The following is a 21,174-nucleotide window of genomic DNA, read 5'->3' as shown; positions in this document are numbered from 1 at the left end:
ACACGAAAAACAAACAAGACAAGAGTTTATATACTTTCTCAGAACACGTTTATTGAATGTTTTTTTCAAACATGAATACGAAAGACAAAAATACATAAAAGCCAAAGGCTTAAGTACAAGAATAAAAGGCACATGATAACCATGAACGTGGAATAAACACAAGTGTCTGTACAACATGTTTTGGGTAAAGTTCTAACCAGTTCTATAGTAGGGGGTAAGGTCACACAAGTGTCCTCCCGAAAGGGTCTTTCAGGCCTGTCCACGACAGTCCCGTCCTGGGGGACGGGTTCTTCTGGCACCGTCACTAACACGGGTTGAAAAGTAACTTTTTTCCTTGAATAACTCTCGTGCATACTGGGCCACCTCTTGGGTCCAAGCCAAACCAATCTGGTTTCTTCTTCGTCAACGACATGGTAAGTTACTTCAATGAACAATGAACTATCGATCTTTCCTAGGGTTCCTTTTTATATACAGACCAATACCGACGTGACCGTACGGTAAGGTGAAGTGATTGGGAAGTCGCACTCGCTTCTGGTATACAATTTGATAGACTTTTTCCAAGGGTCGACTGACGATGTGGTGAGTGGGTAAACGTACAATCTTGTTCGGTTGATAAGTGGTCACTTTAAAGTTTCCATCCTCTCCCGATTGCAAGGCTTCTTTCAATACCCCAAAGTTGACCACTCGACTGGTACGATGATTCAGAGTCAGTCCTTTCACTTTGCACGTCGTGTGCACTTCTCCTTGTTTGTCCCGGTATTCGTAGCCGTAATTTTTAGGACCACCACTGACGAAACTTAGAATCTTGTCGTCGGGATGCTCGTCTGTCCAGGCTCCTAAACGGTCTCCTTCGATGTCAGGGTGCTGTTGAATCGGGTGATGGATGTAAATGCAACTGTCCGTGTCAAAGTACAGGACGCGTTCTTCTAACAGTTCTAAAGCTTCGTACAATTTTAAGCGAGCATGAGCTGTCACGTAAGCCGCAATGATGACATTTCCAAAAGGGTCGTCTTGTACAAAGTCCAGATCTTCTTCGTAATTGACCAAGATCATATCATCTCGAACGACGTCCACGTGTTTCATGTATTTGGTTTTGTCGTGAATCATCTGGAAGTAGCGGGAAGGTTCTGTCAAATATTCCGTCTTGGGTAAACACGGTCGTTGTGCCATTTTACCCCACAAGCAATTTAACATCACTTTGGCAAACGATCGCCTGCCTTCGTTTTTCTCGATGTGGTCTAAAGTGATGCCTTCTTGTTCCCGGTATTTCTCTTTGAATTTTATTTGGTCTTCGGGAGTGTGACACCAGGAAGGATAGCCGCTGGCTTCTTGCTTCAGTTTCAAAAAGGCATCCACGTAGTCTGCGAAAATGCCTTTCTGAGTAGGGTCACCCTTGTGGTATTGTTGTGTCTTGGGGAAAGTGGCAAATTTCGTACACTTCTAACAGTTGGTATCCCATGTCCATAGCTTTGAACAATTCTACGCTGACCCAGGTTCCCGCCAAGGCCCGTTCTTCCTGGGTGTGCTGACAAGGCTGATCTTGGTTGCACGTTTCGGCACAAGTACGGCACAAGGGAAACATCAGTTTGCCTTGACAATGGTGAGGTAAGACGGGATGGTATAGGTTCGTGGGAGGCAAAACTTTGCACTTGATCAAGCCTTCGTATTGTTGAATGTTGACCAGGTCGATGTGTTCCGTCAGCAATCGCGGGTGCCCTGTAGGAAAGTGACAATATTTGCACACGTAGGGATACAGCGAACACACATCCAAGTATTTGATTTCTTCTCCTTTCTCTTCGTCGGCTTGGTACAGCAAACAGGTGGCATTGGTCCTTCCTCCGTACAAACTATCCCTCGGTTCAGCGGGTCCATCAGCTTGTAACTTTCCACGACACGTTTAAACTCGGGATCGATTTTCAAACGGTGATCGTATTCGTGTTCCCACATTTCCACCACTTGGTATCCTTGCTGTTCTAACTTCAAGCGTCGCTGACAAGTGTCCTGGTACAGGTCTTCCATGGTCCGTTGTAAAAACTGATTTTTAGTGTCACGGTCAGGGTAGCAGACGGGACATCCGTGAAATAAGCAACCGTTAAACTCATACACGATCTTGGGGTTTTTTAAGTCCCAGCCATAGACCGAATACGTTCCGATGGTCCTTTCGCCTCCTCCGTTGCGGGCATGCTGAATCCATTTGCCTTCCTTGTCGCACAAGTAATGTAACCAGCGTAGGGCTTTGACCGAGTATTGACGCTTGACATAGTTGGTCGTTTGAGGACTGATGACAGCCACGGTCTTTTGAGGCATGAATCGTTGGCGGTACACTAAGGAACACGCTTTGGCAATGGTGCAAGCTTCTTTCAAAGGATCGACCCCTCCGTGTTCCATGAACAGTTCTCGAAATTTTCCACAGCAACGTCGTAAAATGTCCACGTCGGAACGACAATACTTTAACATTTCTTCCTGAAAGTCGAAGGGGTCAGAGGCATGAGCCTGGTACCAAGCGTAGAAATCTTCTCGTTGTTCGGTACGCATGTTGTCGGGGTCGTAATAGTGAGCCTCAGGCAAATGGGATAGAACGGCATGTTGATTGGCTTCCGTATTGAAAAAGTGTGGAAAGTACCCTTTAGCCATTTCTGTCATTCCAAACGTTTTAGGCATTCGACTCAAAGGCATGGCCAAGTAACTCATCGAATCTTTAAACTGCACTTGTCCCACTTGCATGAAAATGATTTTGGCTCCGTTCAAAGTCACTTTAGGACGTTCGGTGCCATGTTCCGTATAGTACCTCAAAAGAAACTGTCCATCGTATCCGGAGAAATTGTGAGCCATCACTGTGGCATGGCGATGACAATCTCGGTAACGTTCGATGTCCTCTTTGCTCCATGTCTTGTCGATGGGGTCTAAGACCCATTTGGCAAAATCGTCTAGCGTCTTTGGTCCTCGAAAGATTTTTTCACGCCCTCCAGGAATTTTGCTGCAGTGAGGGCAATAACTGAAGATAGGTTCTTGAATACACTTCTCGCACGCTCGATGAGCCACGGAGAAATTAGGAATGTGAATGCCAGTCTCTTGCATGCATTCGAAATCGAAAAAGATGAAATTGCCTTTCTTCTTGTGACCGTCCTCTTTCTCTGGTGGGGGTTGGTATTTTTGCACGTAACATTGGTGTTCCAAGTCCACGATGTGGTGACAAATGTGACATTTTTTCTTTCCTGAACATACGTGTGCCTTGACACTATTGGTACGTATGCCTTGTCCACACGCGGGGCACAATCTCAGCAGTTGACAAGCGCATTTCTTCTGTGAACCTTGCGTCTTCAAATGTTGTTGGTAACAGGTAGGGCTGACAAACGTGCGCAGACAAGTTGAACAAGGCACTGGTTCTTCGCTCAGACAGGGTTGAGAGGCCAAACATCCTGAGCATTTCCATCCACAATGTTTGTGTTGCTCTCGATTATTATAACCATAGTCACATTTCTCACAATAATAAACATATCCCAGGAATCCAGTGATACTGGTAATGGTATCGAAATGTTCGTCGTGATGATAAAGGTGAATGTATTTTCCGTCCTTAAAATGTTGGCCTCGAAACAACAGAGGCCCGCGCATTTCTTGAGGGTGCACTTTCAAGGTGTAGCGTGGAGCTAGGGCATCTTGCAATTTTTGCATCTCAGGAATGCCACAGGGTGTGTCTTTGGACAGTCCGGCTTGTTGTAACAGGAGTTCTGCTTCATTTCGTTGTTTGGCTCGGTCGGATTGTTGAATAGTTTTCCAGGTTTTTTTCCATTCTACCGTGTCGTTCTTGTTGGCATAGGTTCGTCCCACCACGATGGCACGGGCTAAACACATCTGGTCATGAGGGTTGTTAATTCGGACGAGACTTGTTTTGGTGTTGCGAAGGTCGTCCACCAATAAGACCTTTTTGCGTCCTGTCCCTTGAGGAAGAGAGACGTGAGCCATTTTCAGTGTGGCTTTACCATCGGTGATGTCAAACTTGTCATTGGATTGTTGCACCTGTTGTATCTTGTCCATGACTTTGGAAGGGGTCAGTTCTGCGGGTCTGCTAAACTCGATCCAAACAGGGGATTTCAAGCTGTCGTGTTGTATGGATAGTGTCAAGCGATCGTCTTCTTTGGGTTGACATTGTCGCTTGAGTGTGGTGAGCAAAGAATCCCACATCTCGGTGATGAACCCTTCTGCTTTCTCCAACGGTACGTCGGACTTGAAATCTTTAAACTTCACCGTGTAGGTGTAAGCCGTGGTTCTAAATTTTCTAGAGGAGCGCTTTTCCGTCTCTCGAATGTGATAGTACTTTTCAGGGTTGACTGGTGAACTTTGGTTTGGAGTAGACTCTCTCTGTCTGGTCGCAGACGTGGAAGGTGTTGGTTCAGGTTCGCTCATGTCTTCTATTTGAGCGAACACTTCTTTTCGTGTGTGAGGCGATACGTCACTTCGCTGCCTCTTACGTTCTTCTTCTCTCTCACTGAAATCGTGCGATCGTTTCATCTCGATTGCTGATTCAGAAATGATTTAACCAAGTTCATTCTTTCCATATATACCCTCTCTACCTCTCGTTGTGATAATGACTTGGTATATTTCACAAGGCAAGTGAAAGCCAAGCATATAGGAACCCAACGACAGCGTTGCGTCTTAAACACCTCATGCATCTTGACGACCCTTCGATTCAAACCCTACCACGAAAGAAAATAGTTGCAAGAAAAATAAAACAGACAGTTGGTGTCTTCAAGAGAGCTAGAGACGGCACTGTGTCGCTGGGACACGTACGTACGTACTCCAGAAAACTACGCTACTCGACAACGTGAGTGTGCTTGTCAAAATGTTTGAATAAGATTAAAAATGTTTGTCAGTTTCAAAACGCGAACCAGTACTGTGTCCGTTTAATATTTGATGTGGCAAGAAGAAATGGTACAATACGCAACAAAGGGTTTGTACGTTTACACTCCAATCTGTCTGTACTGCAATGGTAACAGCGCTCTTGCGTTGGCATTATTTTGCCACACTACCTTTTAAATAAAACAATGCATCACCCATCATAAACGATTTCATTGGCTATACTTATTTTCTTACCGCTTTCGCTTCGAATTGACTTCAGTACCTTTTCGCACAGCGACAAGATCGGACGTGTTTTTTTATTCTGCGTCTGGTCGCTACACTACTTGCCCTGAATTTACAACCAAACAATGTGTTACACATTGTAATTGACTTCATTGGCTAACCGATATTTTACACTTCTGTCTCTGTTGATGTGAGTGTGCTTGTCAAAATGTTTGAGTAAGATTAAAAATGTTTGTTAGTTTCAAAACGCGAACCAGTACTGTGGCCGTTTAGTATTTGATGTGGCAAGAAGAAATGGTACAATACGCAACAAAGGGTTTGTATGTTTACACTCCAATCTGTCTGTACTGCAATGGTAACAGCGCTCTTGCGTTGGCATTATTTTGCCACACTACCTTAAAAAAAAACCCAATGCATCACTCATCATAAACGATTTCATTGGCTAAACTTATTTTCTTACCGCTTTCGCTTCGAATTGACTTCAGTACCTTTTTGCACAGCGACAAGATCGGACGTGTTTTTTTTTATTCTGCGGCTGGTCGCTACACTACTGTCAACAAGCCCTGAATTTACAACCAAACAATGTGTTACACATTGTAAGTGACTTCATTGGCTAACCGATATTTTACAATTCTGTCTCTATTGATGTGAGTGTGCTTGTCGAAATGTTTGAGTAAGATTAAAAATGTTTGTCAGTTTCAAAGCGCGAACCAGTACTGTGTCCGTTTAATATTTGACGTGGCAAGAAGAAATGGTACAATACGCAACAAAGGGTTTGTACGTTTACACTCCAATATGTCTGCACTGCAATGGTAATAGCACACTTGCGTTGGTATTATTTTGCCACACTACCTTTAATAAAACCCCAATGCATCACTCATCATAAACGATTTCATTGGCTATACTTATTTTCTTACCGCTCTCGCTTCGAATTGACTTCAGTACCTTTCCGCACAGCGACAAGATCGGACGTGTTTTTTTATTCTGCGGCTGGTCGCTACTCTACTTGCCCTGAATTTACAATCAAACAATGTGTTACACATTGTAAGTGACTTCATTGGTCAGTCGATATTTTCCACCGCCTTAGCTTCAAATTGGTTTCACTTGTTATTCGCACCGTGAGATGATCAGACACGTTTTTCTGTACCTGACCATTAGTCACTTCACAAACAATAAAACTAAAACACAAATGATCACGCCATGAGCGGCTCATGGAAATTATGTTAGTCATGTTACGAAATATAGCACGACTTGTTTGGATGTACTTTTCTGTGGTCACTCTTTAATTACATGCGTCTTCAGTTCACTCTTGTGATATTTTTTGTAAAGGGTGTATTTTTTCTATGGATGTGATTGTGTTATGTTCTGTATGTTCTTTTATGTTTTCAGTGATTTTACTTTATATCTATATTTTAATTTAGATGTATAGACTATGTAGTCTGAAATAAAGAATTCTTATCTTATCTTATGTAAATGGAATGAGTTTCTTTGAAACTTTCATAAGGAAAATGTGCCATAAAAACAAACGTACGTGTCGTCATATTTTTAAAGTAGGAATACATGATCTCGATCTCTCTCTCTCTCTCTCACTGTAGTTTTGATTTATACCCTAATGGAATATGTTCCCGTTTGAAGATAATTCTCCAAAATTGTGATCAGTAGTCACCATAATTACGTGAACTGTTCGTCATGTCATTTTTTTCAAACGTTTACACTCTAAACAATTGTAGAACGATTTTTTTTTCTTCCATCAGTAAATCTTTGTATGAAATAAAAGCTTGAGTTTGCACAATTCTGGTATCTTAACTTTATCCGGTTTTGGAACTGCAATATGTCACGCAATTTTTTTCTTTTAACGTTAGATTTACAGTTTTTCAGAAAAAAGACAATCACACGGCTTTTTAAAGAATGAAACAAATGACATTGCACTGTATAGCCCTGCCTATGGTTAACTCTGAATTCTAAAGTCAAAACATGGGTTCAGGAAAAAATGTAACAATGTTCGTCCTATCCTCAGTGTAAACTGAGAGAATATAGGACGAAAAAATGTAACAATGTTCGTCCTATCCTCAGTGTAAACTGAGAGAATATAGGACGAAAAAATGTAACAAACGGGAACATATTCCATTAGGGTATAAATCAAAACTACAATGAGAGAGAGAGAGAGAGAGAGAGAGATCATGTATTCCTACTTTAAAAATATGACGACACGTACGTTTGTTTTTATGGCACATTTTCCTTATGAAAGTTTCAAAGAAACACTCATTCCATTTACATAAGATAAGATAAGAATTCTTTATTTCAGACTACATAGTCTATACATCTAAATTAAAATATAGATATAAAGTAAAATCACTGAAAACATAAAAGAACATACAGAACATAACACAATCACATCCATAGAAAAAATACACCCTTTACAAAAAATATCACAAGAGTGAACTGAAGACGCATGTAATTAAAGAGTGACCACAGAAAAGTACATCCAAACAAGTCGTGCTATATTTCGTAACATGACTAACATAATTTCCATGAGCCGCTCATGGCGTGATCATTTGTGTTTTAGTTTTATTGTTTGTGAAGTGACTAATGGTCAGGTACAGAAAAACGTGTCTGATCATCTCACGGTGCGAATAACAAGTGAAACCAATTTGAAGCTAAGGCGGTGGAAAATATCGACTGACCAATGAAGTCACTTACAATGTGTAACACATTGTTTGATTGTAAATTCAGGGCAAGTAGAGTAGCGACCAGCCGCAGAATAAAAAAACACGTCCGATCTTGTCGCTGTGCGAAAAGGTACTGAAGTCAATTCGAAGCGAGAGCGGTAAGAAAATAAGTATAGCCAATGAAATCGTTTATGATGAGTGATGCATTGGGGTTTTATTAAAGGTAGTGTGGCAAAATAATACCAACGCAAGTGTGCTATTACCATTGCAGTGCAGACATATTGGAGTGTAAACGTACAAACCCTTTGTTGCGTATTGTACCATTTCTTCTTGCCACATCAAATATTAAACGGACACAGTACTGGTTCGCGTTTTGAAACTGACAAACATTTTTAATCTTACTCAAACATTTCGACAAGCACACTCACATCAATAGAGACAGAATTGTAAAATATCGGTTAGCCAATGAAGTCACTTACAATGTGTAACACATTGTTTGGTTGTAAATTCAGGGCTTGTTGACAGTAGTGTAGCGACCAGCCGCAGAATAAAAAAAAACACGTCCGATCTTGTCGCTGTGCAAAAAGGTACTGAAGTCAATTCGAAGCGAAAGCGGTAAGAAAATAAGTTTAGCCAATGAAATCGTTTATGATGAGTGATGCATTGGGTTTTTTTTTAAGGTAGTGTGGCAAAATAATGCCAACGCAAGAGCGCTGTTACCATTGCAGTACAGACAGATTGGAGTGTAAACATACAAACCCTTTGTTGCGTATTGTACCATTTCTTCTTGCCACATCAAATACTAAACGGCCACAGTACTGGTTCGCGTTTTGAAACTAACAAACATTTTTAATCTTACTCAAACATTTTGACAAGCACACTCACATCAACAGAGACAGAAGTGTAAAATATCGGTTAGCCAATGAAGTCAATTACAATGTGTAACACATTGTTTGGTTGTAAATTCAGGGCAAGTAGTGTAGCGACCAGACGCAGAATAAAAAAACACGTCCGATCTTGTCGCTGTGCGAAAAGGTACTGAAGTCAATTCGAAGCGAAAGCGGTAAGAAAATAAGTATAGCCAATGAAATCGTTTATGATGGGTGATGCATTGTTTTATTTAAAAGGTAGTGTGGCAAAATAATGCCAACGCAAGAGCGCTGTTACCATTGCAGTACAGACAGATTGGAGTGTAAACGTACAAACCCTTTGTTGCGTATTGTACCATTTCTTCTTGCCACATCAAATATTAAACGGACACAGTACTGGTTCGCGTTTTGAAACTGACAAACATTTTTAATCTTATTCAAACATTTTGACAAGCACACTCACGTTGTCGAGTAGCGTAGTTTTCTGGAGTACGTACGTACGTGTCCCAGCGACACAGTGCCGTCTCTAGCTCTCTTGAAGACACCAACTGTCTGTTTTATTTTTCTTGCAACTATTTTCTTTCGTGGTAGGGTTTGAATCGAAGGGTCGTCAAGATGCATGAGGTGTTTAAGACGCAACGCTGTCGTTGGGTTCCTATATGCTTGGCTTTCACTTGCCTTGTGAAATATACCAAGTCATTATCACAACGAGAGGTAGAGAGGGTATATATGGAAAGAATGAACTTGGTTAAATCATTTCTGAATCAGCAATCGAGATGAAACGATCGCACGATTTCAGTGAGAGAGAAGAAGAACGTAAGAGGCAGCGAAGTGACGTATCGCCTCACACACGAAAAGAAGTGTTCGCTCAAATAGAAGACATGAGCGAACCTGAACCAACACCTTCCACGTCTGCGACCAGACAGAGAGAGTCTACTCCAAACCAAAGTTCACCAGTCAACCCTGAAAAGTACTATCACATTCGAGAGACGGAAAAGCGCTCCTCTAGAAAATTTAGAACCACGGCTTACACCTACACGGTGAAGTTTAAAGATTTCAAGTCCGACGTACCGTTGGAGAAAGCAGAAGGGTTCATCACCGAGATGTGGGATTCTTTGCTCACCACACTCAAGCGACAATGTCAACCCAAAGAAGACGATCGCTTGACACTATCCATACAACACGACAGCTTGAAATCCCCTGTTTGGATCGAGTTTAGCAGACCCGCAGAACTGACCCCTTCCAAAGTCATGGACAAGATACAACAGGTGCAACAATCCAATGACAAGTTTGACATCACCGATGGTAAAGCCACACTGAAAATGGCTCACGTCTCTCTTCCTCAAGGGACAGGACGCAAAAAGGTCTTATTGGTGGACGACCTTCGCAACACCAAAACAAGTCTCGTCCGAATTAACAACCCTCATGACCAGATGTGTTTAGCCCGTGCCATCGTGGTGGGACGAACCTATGCCAACAAGAACGACACGGTAGAATGGAAAAAAACCTGGAAAACTATTCAACAATCCGACCGAGCCAAACAACGAAATGAAGCAGAACTCCTGTTACAACAAGCCGGACTGTCCAAAGACACACCCTGTGGCATTCCTGAGATGCAAAAATTGCAAGATGCCCTAGCTCCACGCTACACCTTGAAAGTGCACCCTCAAGAAATGCGCGGGCCTCTGTTGTTTCGAGGCCAACATTTTAAGGACGGAAAATACATTCACCTTTATCATCACGACGAACATTTCGATACCATTACCAGTATCACTGGATTCCTGGGATATGTTTATTATTGTGAGAAATGTGACTATGGTTATAATAATCGAGAGCAACACAAACATTGTGGATGGAAATGCTCAGGATGTTTGGCCTCTCAACCCTGTCTGAGCGAAGAACCAGTGCCTTGTTCAACTTGTCTGCGCACGTTTGTCAGCCCTACCTGTTACCAACAACATTTGAAGACGCAAGGTTCACAGAAGAAATGCGCTTGTCAACTGCTGAGATTGTGCCCCGCGTGTGGACAAGGCATACGTACCAATAGTGTCAAGGCACACGTATGTTCAGGAAAGAAAAAATGTCACATTTGTCACCACATCGTGGACTTGGAACACCAATGTTACGTGCAAAAATACCAAGCCCCACCAGAGAAAGAGGACGGTCACAAGAAGAAAGGCAATTTCATCTTTTTCGATTTCGAATGCATGCAAGAGACTGGCATTCACATTCCTAATTTCTCCGTGGCTCATCGAGCGTGCGAGAAGTGTATTCAAGAACCTATCTTCAGTTATTGCCCTCACTGCAGCAAAATTCCTGGAGGGCGTGAAAAAATCTTTCGAGGACCAAAGACGCTAGACGATTTTGCCAAATGGGTCTTAGACCCCATCGACAAGACATGGAGCAAAGAGGACATCGAACGTTACCGAGATTGTCATCGCCATGCCACAGTGATGGCTCACAATTTCTCCGGATACGATGGACAGTTTCTTTTGAGGTACTATACGGAACATGGCACCGAACGTCCTAAAGTGACTTTGAACGGAGCCAAAATCATTTTCATGCAAGTGGGACAAGTGCAGTTTAAAGATTCGATGAGTTACTTGGCCATGCCTTTGAGTCGAATGCCTAAAACGTTTGGAATGACAGAAATGGCTAAAGGGTACTTTCCACACTTTTTCAATACGGAAGCCAATCAACATGCCGTTCTATCCCATTTGCCTGAGGCTCACTATTACGACCCCGACAACATGCGTACCGAACAACGAGAAGATTTCTACGCTTGGTACCAGGCTCATGCCTCTGACCCCTTCGACTTTCAGGAAGAAATGTTAAAGTATTGTCGTTCCGACGTGGACATTTTACGACGTTGCTGTGGAAAATTTCGAGAACTGTTCATGGAACACGGAGGGGTCGATCCTTTGAAAGAAGCTTGCACCATTGCCAAAGCGTGTTCCTTAGTGTACCGCCAACGATTCATGCCTCAAAAGACCGTGGCTGTCATCAGTCCTCAAACGACCAACTATGTCAAGCGTCAATACTCGGTCAAAGCCCTACGCTGGTTACATTACTTGTGCGACAAGGAAGGCAAATGGATTCAGCATGCCCGCAACGGAGGAGGCGAAAGGACCATCGGAACGTATTCGGTCTATGGCTGGGACTTAAAAAACCCCAAGATCGTGTATGAGTTTAACGGTTGCTTATTTCACGGATGTCCCGTCTGCTACCCTGACCGTGACACTAAAAATCAGTTTTTACAACGGACCATGGAAGACCTGTACCAGGACACTTGTCAGCGACGCTTGAAGTTAGAACAGCAAGGATACCAAGTGGTGGAAATGTGGGAACACGAATACGATCACCGTTTGAAAATCGATCCCGAGTTTAAACGTGTCGTGGAAAGTTACAAGCTGATGGACCCGCTGAACCGAGGGATAGTTTGTACGGAGGAAGGACCAATGCCACCTGTTTGCTGTACCAAGCCGACGAAGAGAAAGGAGAAGAAATCAAATACTTGGATGTGTGTTCGCTGTATCCCTACGTGTGCAAATATTGTCACTTTCCTACAGGGCACCCGCGATTGCTGACGGAACACATCGACCTGGTCAACATTCAACAATACGAAGGCTTGATCAAGTGCAAAGTTTTGCCTCCCACGAACCTATACCATCCCGTCTTACCTCACCATTGTCAAGGCAAACTGATGTTTCCCTTGTGCCGTACTTGTGCCGAAACGTGCAACCAAGATCAGCCTTGTCAGCACACCCAGGAAGAACGGGCCTTGGCGGGAACCTGGGTCAGCGTAGAATTGTTCAAAGCTATGGACATGGGATACCAACTGTTAGAAGTGTACGAAATTTGCCACTTTCCCCAAGACACAACAATACCACAAGGGTGACCCTACTCAGAAAGGCATTTTCGCAGACTACGTGGATGCCTTTTTGAAACTGAAGCAAGAAGCCAGCGGCTATCCTTCCTGGTGTCACACTCCCGAAGACCAAATAAAATTCAAAGAGAAATACCGGGAACAAGAAGGCATCACTTTAGACCACATCGAGAAAAACGAAGGCAGGCGATCGTTTGCCAAAGTGATGTTAAATTGCTTGTGGGGTAAAATGGCACAACGACCGTGTTTACCCAAGACGGAATATTTGACAGAACCTTCCCGCTACTTCCAGATGATTCACGACAAAACCAAATACATGAAACACGTGGACGTCGTTCGAGATGATATGATCTTGGTCAATTACGAAGAAGATCTGGACTTTGTACAAGACGACCCTTTTGGAAATGTCATCATTGCGGCTTACGTGACAGCTCATGCTCGCTTAAAATTGTACGAAGCTTTAGAACTGTTAGAAGAACGCGTCCTGTACTTTGACACGGACAGTTGCATTTACATCCATCACCCGATTCAACAGCACCCTGACATCGAAGGAGACCGTTTAGGAGCCTGGACAGACGAGCATCCCGACGACAAGATTCTAAGTTTCGTCAGTGGTGGTCCTAAAAATTACGGCTACGAATACCGGGACAAACAAGGAGAAGTGCACACGACGTGCAAAGTGAAAGGACTGACTCTGAATCATCGTACCAGTCGAGTGGTCAACTTTGGGGTATTGAAAGAAGCCTTGCAATCGGGAGAGGATGGAAACTTTAAAGTGACCACTTATCAACCGAACAAGATTGTACGTTTACCCACTCACCACATCGTCAGTCGACCCTTGGAAAAAGTCTATCAAATTGTATACCAGAAGCGAGTGCGACTTCCCAATCACTTCACCTTACCGTACGGTCACGTCGGTATTGGTCTGTATATAAAAAGGAACCCTAGGAAAGATCGATAGTTCATTGTTCATTGAAGTAACTTACCATGTCGTTGACGAAGAAGAAACCAGATTGGTTTGGCTTGGACCCAAGAGGTGGCCCAGTATGCACGAGAGTTATTCAAGGAAAAAAGTTACTTTTCAACCCGTGTTAGTGACGGTGCCAGAAGAACCCGTCCCCCAGGACGGGACTGTCGTGGACAGGCCTGAAAGACCCTTTCGGGAGGACACTTGTGTGACCTTACCCCCTACTATAGAACTGGTTAGAACTTTACCCAAAACATGTTGTACAGACACTTGTGTTTATTCCACGTTCATGGTTATCATGTGCCTTTTATTCTTGTACTTAAGCCTTTGGCTTTTATGTATTTTTGTCTTTCGTATTCATGTTTGAAAAAAACATTCAATAAACGTGTTCTGAGAAAGTATATAAACTCTTGTCTTGTTTGTTTTTCGTGTCACAAGTGACATTTCTCACACCATGGCTACCTCTGCTGTCTCTGCTCCCTCTTCCTCTACTGTCAAAGTCATCGACGAACACTTAGATCGTGCCAGTTGGGAGGCTTTGTATCTTCGCCATCCCTTTAACATGCTCATTGCTGGACCTAGCGGTTCAGGCAAAACCGAATTCGTCAAACGTTTGATCGAACATAAACATCATTTGATCGATCGACCCCCTCAACAAATCGTGTGGTGTTACAAAGAGTGGCAATCGGCGTACAGCCTCTTGCGAGAAAGTCAAGGCGATTCCATCGTGTTTGTGGAAGGCATTCCTAAAGAAGACGATGGCATCGTCTCTGACTCCCGTCTAACCCATTTGGTCATTTTTGACGACATGTTAGGAGAAGACGAAGAAGAAATTAAACTGTGGTTCACGCGCAAAGGGCATCACCGTAATGCCAGTGTCGTTTACATCACCCAAAATTTGTTTCAACAAAGTAAAGCCCATCGCACCATCAGTCTCAATGCGCATTACGTGGTCTTGTTTAAAAGCCCTCGAGATAAATCGCAAGTGCAAGTCTTAGCCAAACAGTTAGGAACGCCTTGGCTGACTCAGGCGTACGACGATGCCACTCAAACTCCACACGCCTATTTACTCGTCGATTTGAAACCTACGATCCCCGAGGATTTGCGATTTCGTACCCACTTGTTTCACCACTGGTGCCAAGACGGAGGGCCTGTCCTGTACACGTCTCAGTCCTCGACTTCATTTCACTCCCCATAAAAAAATCTATAAAAACCTCAGACCCTTTTTCGTCTGTCTCACTCTCAGTGCGAACATGACGTCCCTTCAGTCGCATCTTCCCGTCAAATTGATTCGTGCCTTGTATGGCATCAGTCGAGAAAAAGATCCACAAACACGAGCTCGTGTCTTAGAAGCTAGTCTCAAAGAAGTCTTAGGATGGTTCACGGTGACGGCACGTCAATTACTCCAAGGAATCATTCAGATTCCTCATCAAACCAAACGCTTTTTCGATCGAAACAAAGTCGCTTTGGTCCAACTGGCCGATCCCCGCATCGACACTCAAACCAAAAAACAAATCATTTTGAAACCTGGAGGAAGCGGTACTCTAGGAGGGGTCATCATTCGCTCACCCTTAAGATGGGATCTTAATGCCCCCAAAGTTATACCCAAGACAAAAGTCCAACGAAGCCCCAAGAAGAAAAAGACCAGGTCCCCAAGAAGAACTTCTCCAGTGGCAGGACCCTCCTCTGACCAGACACCACCCCGGAAAAAGAAAAGAAGCCCCCAGAAAAATAAAAGTCCACAGAAAACTAGTCGCAAGAGAGTCACTTCGGCCAGGACGCAACCTTACACTCGCAAACCACGACCTGCCACAGCGGTGACTGCGTCTCCTGCAGCTTCACGTTTGTCCACTTCTCCGTTAATGACACCCAGAACTGAAGAGTACTTGGAGACGTTGATCACACCAAGAACTTCTCCGTTGATGACCCCCAAAAGAACTTCCCCAGTGGCAGGACCCTCCAATTTAGTGGCAGTGGCTGCTGCTCACAAAGTACCTTCTCCCAAAACCAAAGTTCAAGAAAGATCGGGCATGTTACAAAGTTTACTGGATTTGTCCAAGCAAGAACTGGCTCGATTTAGTCCGTTACGTACCCCTGCACGACGTGTCATGCCTGTCCTCAAACTAATACGACGTAAAGACAATCAGTGGCGACGCGTTCCAGTATAAAAAAGGCCTGTGACCGAGTCGGGTATCAGTGTTTTTTGGTGCTCCTGAAGACTCAAAGATGTCACCCTCCAGAAAACCCCAAGGAAAGAAAAGGAAAGGACTGCCACCACGTTTAGCCAAACATGGGGACATGTTATCTGTCCTGTCCAAAGCTTCTCCACCCCTACGAAAAAAACTCATTCAAACAGCCTCCAAAGAGGTCATCGATACCGTGTGCGAATGTTGTTTGAACGTTTTGAAAGGCACGATCCCTTTGTCCAAACACCAGAAACAATGCTTAGGCAAACATCGTCACGTTCTTCGCCAAATGGCTCAAAAGAAAATTCCCATTCGTCAAAAAAAGAAGATGTTAGTGCAACGTGGAGGTATTTTGCCTCTCTTGTTAGGCTCCATACTGAAAGGAGTCTTGGGAACCATGTTGGGAGGACTGGTGGGAGCAAGATAAAAAGGCCTCGGAAGTTCCAAGATCTCAGAATCGACCCCTGACAACCCCATGGAAGGACGAAAACTAGCTTTAGTGCCTTACAAACGATGGATGGAATACCATCGGTGGCAAGAACAACACACCCCGCATCTACCTCCCAATCCCCATTTGACCGAGATGTCCCAGTTACAACACGAACTGCAGTCCTTGATGGATCGCCAAGATTTGTCCGAAACAGAAAAATCGCAAAAGTACGGTCAACTCTTGCAACGACTGCAACTCTTTCACCAGAAAGCTTTAGACGAAACAGCTCTACCCACTTTGAAAGATTTTAAGACCTTGATGAAAAGTCCAGCACCATCACCAGTACCAGTACCAGTACCAGTGACCAAGACAGAAAAAGGAAAAGAAGAAGAAGAAGAAGGGTTTCAAACTCCACCAGAAAAAGTACGCAAGTTAACAACACCACCTACCTCCAGAATTGGATGGATTAAAAAGATGATGGCCACCCCTTCTTCATCACAAGAGAAAAAGAAAGTGAAGACAGAAGTGAAGACAGAAGTGAAACAAGAACCGATATCCCCCGCTCAGACATCCTCCTCCTCTTCAACACCTATTGCCGGTCGCACACGCAAAGCATTGCAATCCAAGAAAATACCTCAAGAGAAAAAGAGTAGCATCCTCCAAGAGTGGGTGCCTTATTAACACACCAACCAACACAAAAAAATGGAAAAAGTCTTAGCCAGCATTTACTACGATCCCTCCAATCCTGCAGGTTACGCAGGAGTTCAAAAATTGTATCGTGCTGCCAAAACGCGACTGAAAAGTCTCCGTTTACCTCAAGTGCAACGATGGTTACAAGAACAAGCTACCTACACTTTACACAAACCCATTCGACGCAAGTTTGCCAGAAGTCGCACCCGAGTGGAAGGCATCGATCATCAATGGCAAGCCGATTTAGCCGATGTCTCTCATTTGGCCTGCTACAATCGTGGCTACAAATATTTGTTTTGTGTCATCGACGTCTTTTCCAAATTTGCTTGGGTCGTACCCTTGACTTCCAAATCGAGCAGCGAGTTAGTGCGAGCCCTGCAACGAGTGCTGAAACAAAGCGGTCGTCACCCTCTTCGATGGCAAACGGACAAAGGCACCGAATTTCTGAACCAAGCTTTCCAAAAAGAATTAAAGAAACGTGACATTCATTTTTTTACCACCGAGAATCCCGAAACCAAAGCCAGCATCGTGGAACGTTTTCAACGCACTTTGAAAGAACGCATGTGGAAATATTTTACGCATCACCACACTCTGAAGTACATCGACATCTTACCGCACCTGGTGCAAGCGTACAACCAATCTTACCATCGAAGCATTGGACGTGCCCCGCAAGACGTGACTCCCGACAACGAAGTGTTGGTGTTTGAGCGCCTGTTTGGTACGTCCCCGACGAGGGCTGTCCCCAAGAAAAGTGGAGAGTTGGCAGTAGGAGATTGGGTGCGCATTGGCAAAACCAAACGCACTTTCGACAAAGGTTACTTACGTAACTGGACGACCGAATTGTTTCGCGTCACTGGACGAGTGCATGGCCGTCATCCTGCCGTCTATAAATTGGAAGACATGAACGGAGAAGTGCTCAAAGGAACGTTTTATTTGCCCGAGTTACAACGTGTCACCAAAAAAGAAGACGACGTGTACGACATCGAAAGCATTCTCGAACGCAGAACCCGGAAAGTGGGCAAACGACGTGTCAAAGAAGTCAAAGTACGTTGGAAAGGATATCCACCCAGTTTTGATTCTTGGATCGACGCTTCGCAAGTCATCGACTATAAAAAGAAGTGACCATCATGCCCTTTCACACAGACGCAGCTACGTCGACCACTCCTCCTTCCCCTGGTTCTTCTGTGCAAGATTTACAAAAACAACCCTTGTGGGTGTGGTGTGGAGAACGTGTGCCTAAAACGCAAATCGTCTTTTTCTGCCAAATCTTCGTGGTGTATTGTGTCATCGGGGCAGCCATTGCCAATTTGAGTTTGCAACAAGGAGACAAACAATTGTGGACCATTTTATTGAGCAGTTGCATCGGTTACCTGCTTCCTAATCCCTCCCTGAAATTCACCTCGAACGGGAACCCCGGGAACCTTGTGTCCAGTGCCAGTGCCAGTCACCACTCCAACCACAACCAGAACCCCATTTTGGGCGGAGACACGCCTCTGACGTCAACTAACCCCTCGGACAGCCACAGAACTCTGGAATTATGAGTCACCAAAACCAATTTTACTTAACCTTACCCAGTGACAGTTCCATGGAGGTGTTTCCCAAGAACACGTTGTACTGTTACACTGCCAAATTACCTCAAGCCATCCCCTTAGATCACGAATCCCATTGGGAAGTGGCTTTAGTAGAAATGATTCACCCGACCCAAGTCCTCAATGTCCTTCCCAATTAAAATTTTTTTGATGTGGAAGTTCATGACGAGCAAATGCAACAGTGGATGGATAGCAATGTCAAATATGACAAGAAAACCCGTACACAAAAGTACACCACCTATCACTTGTTCATTCCCCCAGGCTATTATTTTAGTGGTCAACATTTGGTCAGCACCATAACCTCCAGGTTTAATGTCGTGTTTCCTAAAGCTTTGGAGCATGTTAACAAAAGTGTCACCATGGAGTACCACAAAGCAGCTCGTCGCTTCTTGATGAAATTTGAATGGAGTAAAATCCTGTCCATTGTATTTTGTCCTGAATTGTTTGACATGTTGGGCGGAGACATGGACATGAGAAAGACCATGATGAAGAAAAACGAATTACCCATCGTTTACGACAACGAGTCTTTTAGCAAGTTATTTCGTGCCCCGGTAGAACTGAACCAAGGACTGAATTTGATGTTTGTGTATTCCGATGTGGTGGAGTACAACGTGGTGGGACACACCTCCGTACCGTTACTGCGTGTCATTCCTTTCAAAGTAGATTCTGCCACGAACGCTGACGAGGAAGGTGAAAACACTTACCACGTCCACCGCGAATTTGTCCATCCTCACTATTTGCCGGTCAGCAAGTCGTATTTGGACACGGTCAACATTGCTATAAAAGGAGATCTGGGACAAAATATTCCATTCATCAAAGGAAAAGTCACGGTGAAACTCCATTTTCGAAAACGGTTCTCTCACGACTCTTAAGTCATGTATCCAGTGTACCGAGGGGTTGCTCGACAGCGAGGACACGGCTTAGGAGATATGTTAAAATCGGCCTTTCGTTCGGTGGCCCCAGTGTTGAAACCGATGGTGACACGCGGATTGCACGCCTTGAAAGATGCGGCACTGACGCAAGGCAAAGAATTTCTCCAAAATGTCATCATCGACAAACAAAACCCTAAAGAAGCCTTCATGAGGGCAGGCAAAAATGTCTTGCTGCAAACGGGCAAAGACATTTTAGGCCAACGAGAAACACCTATAAATGCCCTGCACGCTACCGAGTCAGGCATTCAGCAAGGACAAGGCAGAAAGAGACGACGAAGAAAACACCCTTTCACCAGACTTCAAGCGAGAAAGGCCAAGAAAAGAAGAACCGTTCGAGACTTAGACGTTTTCGATTATTGAGAAAAGAGACAAAAAAATGATGCACCGAGAATCTTGCGCTTGTTCCAAGACGGAACTGGATCTGTTTGCCATGCCCCCCACGATGATGACGATGCAAGAATCCCAGTGGGTGGAATTTCACCCCGTCTCCTCACTGACCGATTCCGCTCCCATCGAGTTTGAAATCAAAGGACAGCCCGAAGATTACATCGATCTGAATAGCAGTTACTTGTACCTGAAAGTCAAAATTCTAGATAAGACTGGAGGTCCTATAGACGATGAAGCAGTAGCTCCCGTCAACAATTTCATGCATTCCTTGTTCAGTGGAGTGGACTTGTACTTGAATAACAAACTGGTCAGTAGCAGCATGGATACTTACCCTTATCGTGCCTACCTGGAAAATCTCTTGACGTACGGAATAGATGCCAAGAACACTCATCTCAATGCCTGTGTGGTATGGGAAGCTGACGAACCTACCAAGTTTGAAATATTGGAAACTGATGAAAAGAAAGACAACAATGATGGATTTGTAGAACGAAGAAAGAGAATCACGGGAGCCGACACAAGTTTAGAACTGATGGATCGTTTGCATTTGGACATGTGGTTGCAAGAAAAGTATTTGCTGAACGGGGTGGATGTCCGCCTGAGACTGAATCGTAGCAGTGCCGCTTTCCATTTGATGGCTGATAGTGACGGTTACAAAACCAAAATCCTAGAAGCCAGACTCTACGTACGCCGTGTGGAAGTGTTACCTAAAGTGGGAAACAACATCAGTCAGACGTTGAGCAGAACGACTGCCAAGTATCCCATACGACGCGTGGAAGTGAAAACCTTCACCATTCCCAAGGGACAGCGATCCATGATCGAAGATCATCTGTTCCAAGGACAGTTACCCAAACGTTTGATCGTTGGTATCGTCGAGAATACAGCCTTCAACGGAGCTGCCGAAAAAAATCCTTTCTACTTTCAACACTTTGGCGTGTCCAAAATCGAAGTCAGTCGCGATGGCAAGACCTTGTGTACCCGACCTTTCGAACCTGACTTTACCAAGAAGAATTACTTGAGATCGTACTTGTCCCTGTACGAAGCCACCGGACAGTTAGGAACCAATACCAGTCACGGTGTTGCGTACGAGGATTATGCAGGAGGCTACGCTTTGTGGGCTTTCGATTTCACTCCAGACCAAGGCAGCGACGAGGGACATTTCCACCCTATAAAATCCGGCCAGATTCGTGTGGAAATTCAGTTTAAAGACCGAGACCCTGATGAAACGGTGAACGTCATCCTATATGCAGAATTCGATAATACCATAGAAATCAACAGTTTGAGAGAAGTCATCCTAGATTACTAGAAACCATGGAAGACTGTTATCCCTCTTTACCTAGTGGAGAAACTTTAAAGATGGAATGTGAGGAGACTGTGGAAAAAATGTTGTGTTTTGAGAAAAAAAATTGTTTGATGTTATGATGTTGGATTATTGTTAAAAATGTTAGAGTTGTTGTTTAGTGTTAAGTGATTTTTGAATAAAAAATGTTGTG

This window comes from Sinohyriopsis cumingii, chromosome 2 (assembly GCF_028554795.1).
Source record: "Sinohyriopsis cumingii isolate HCF-2022 chromosome 2, ASM2855479v2, whole genome shotgun sequence".
Lineage (NCBI taxonomy): Eukaryota > Metazoa > Mollusca > Bivalvia > Unionida > Unionidae > Sinohyriopsis > Sinohyriopsis cumingii.
The sequence above is the reverse complement of the archived record's forward strand: the minus strand, read 5'-3'. Positions refer to the sequence as shown.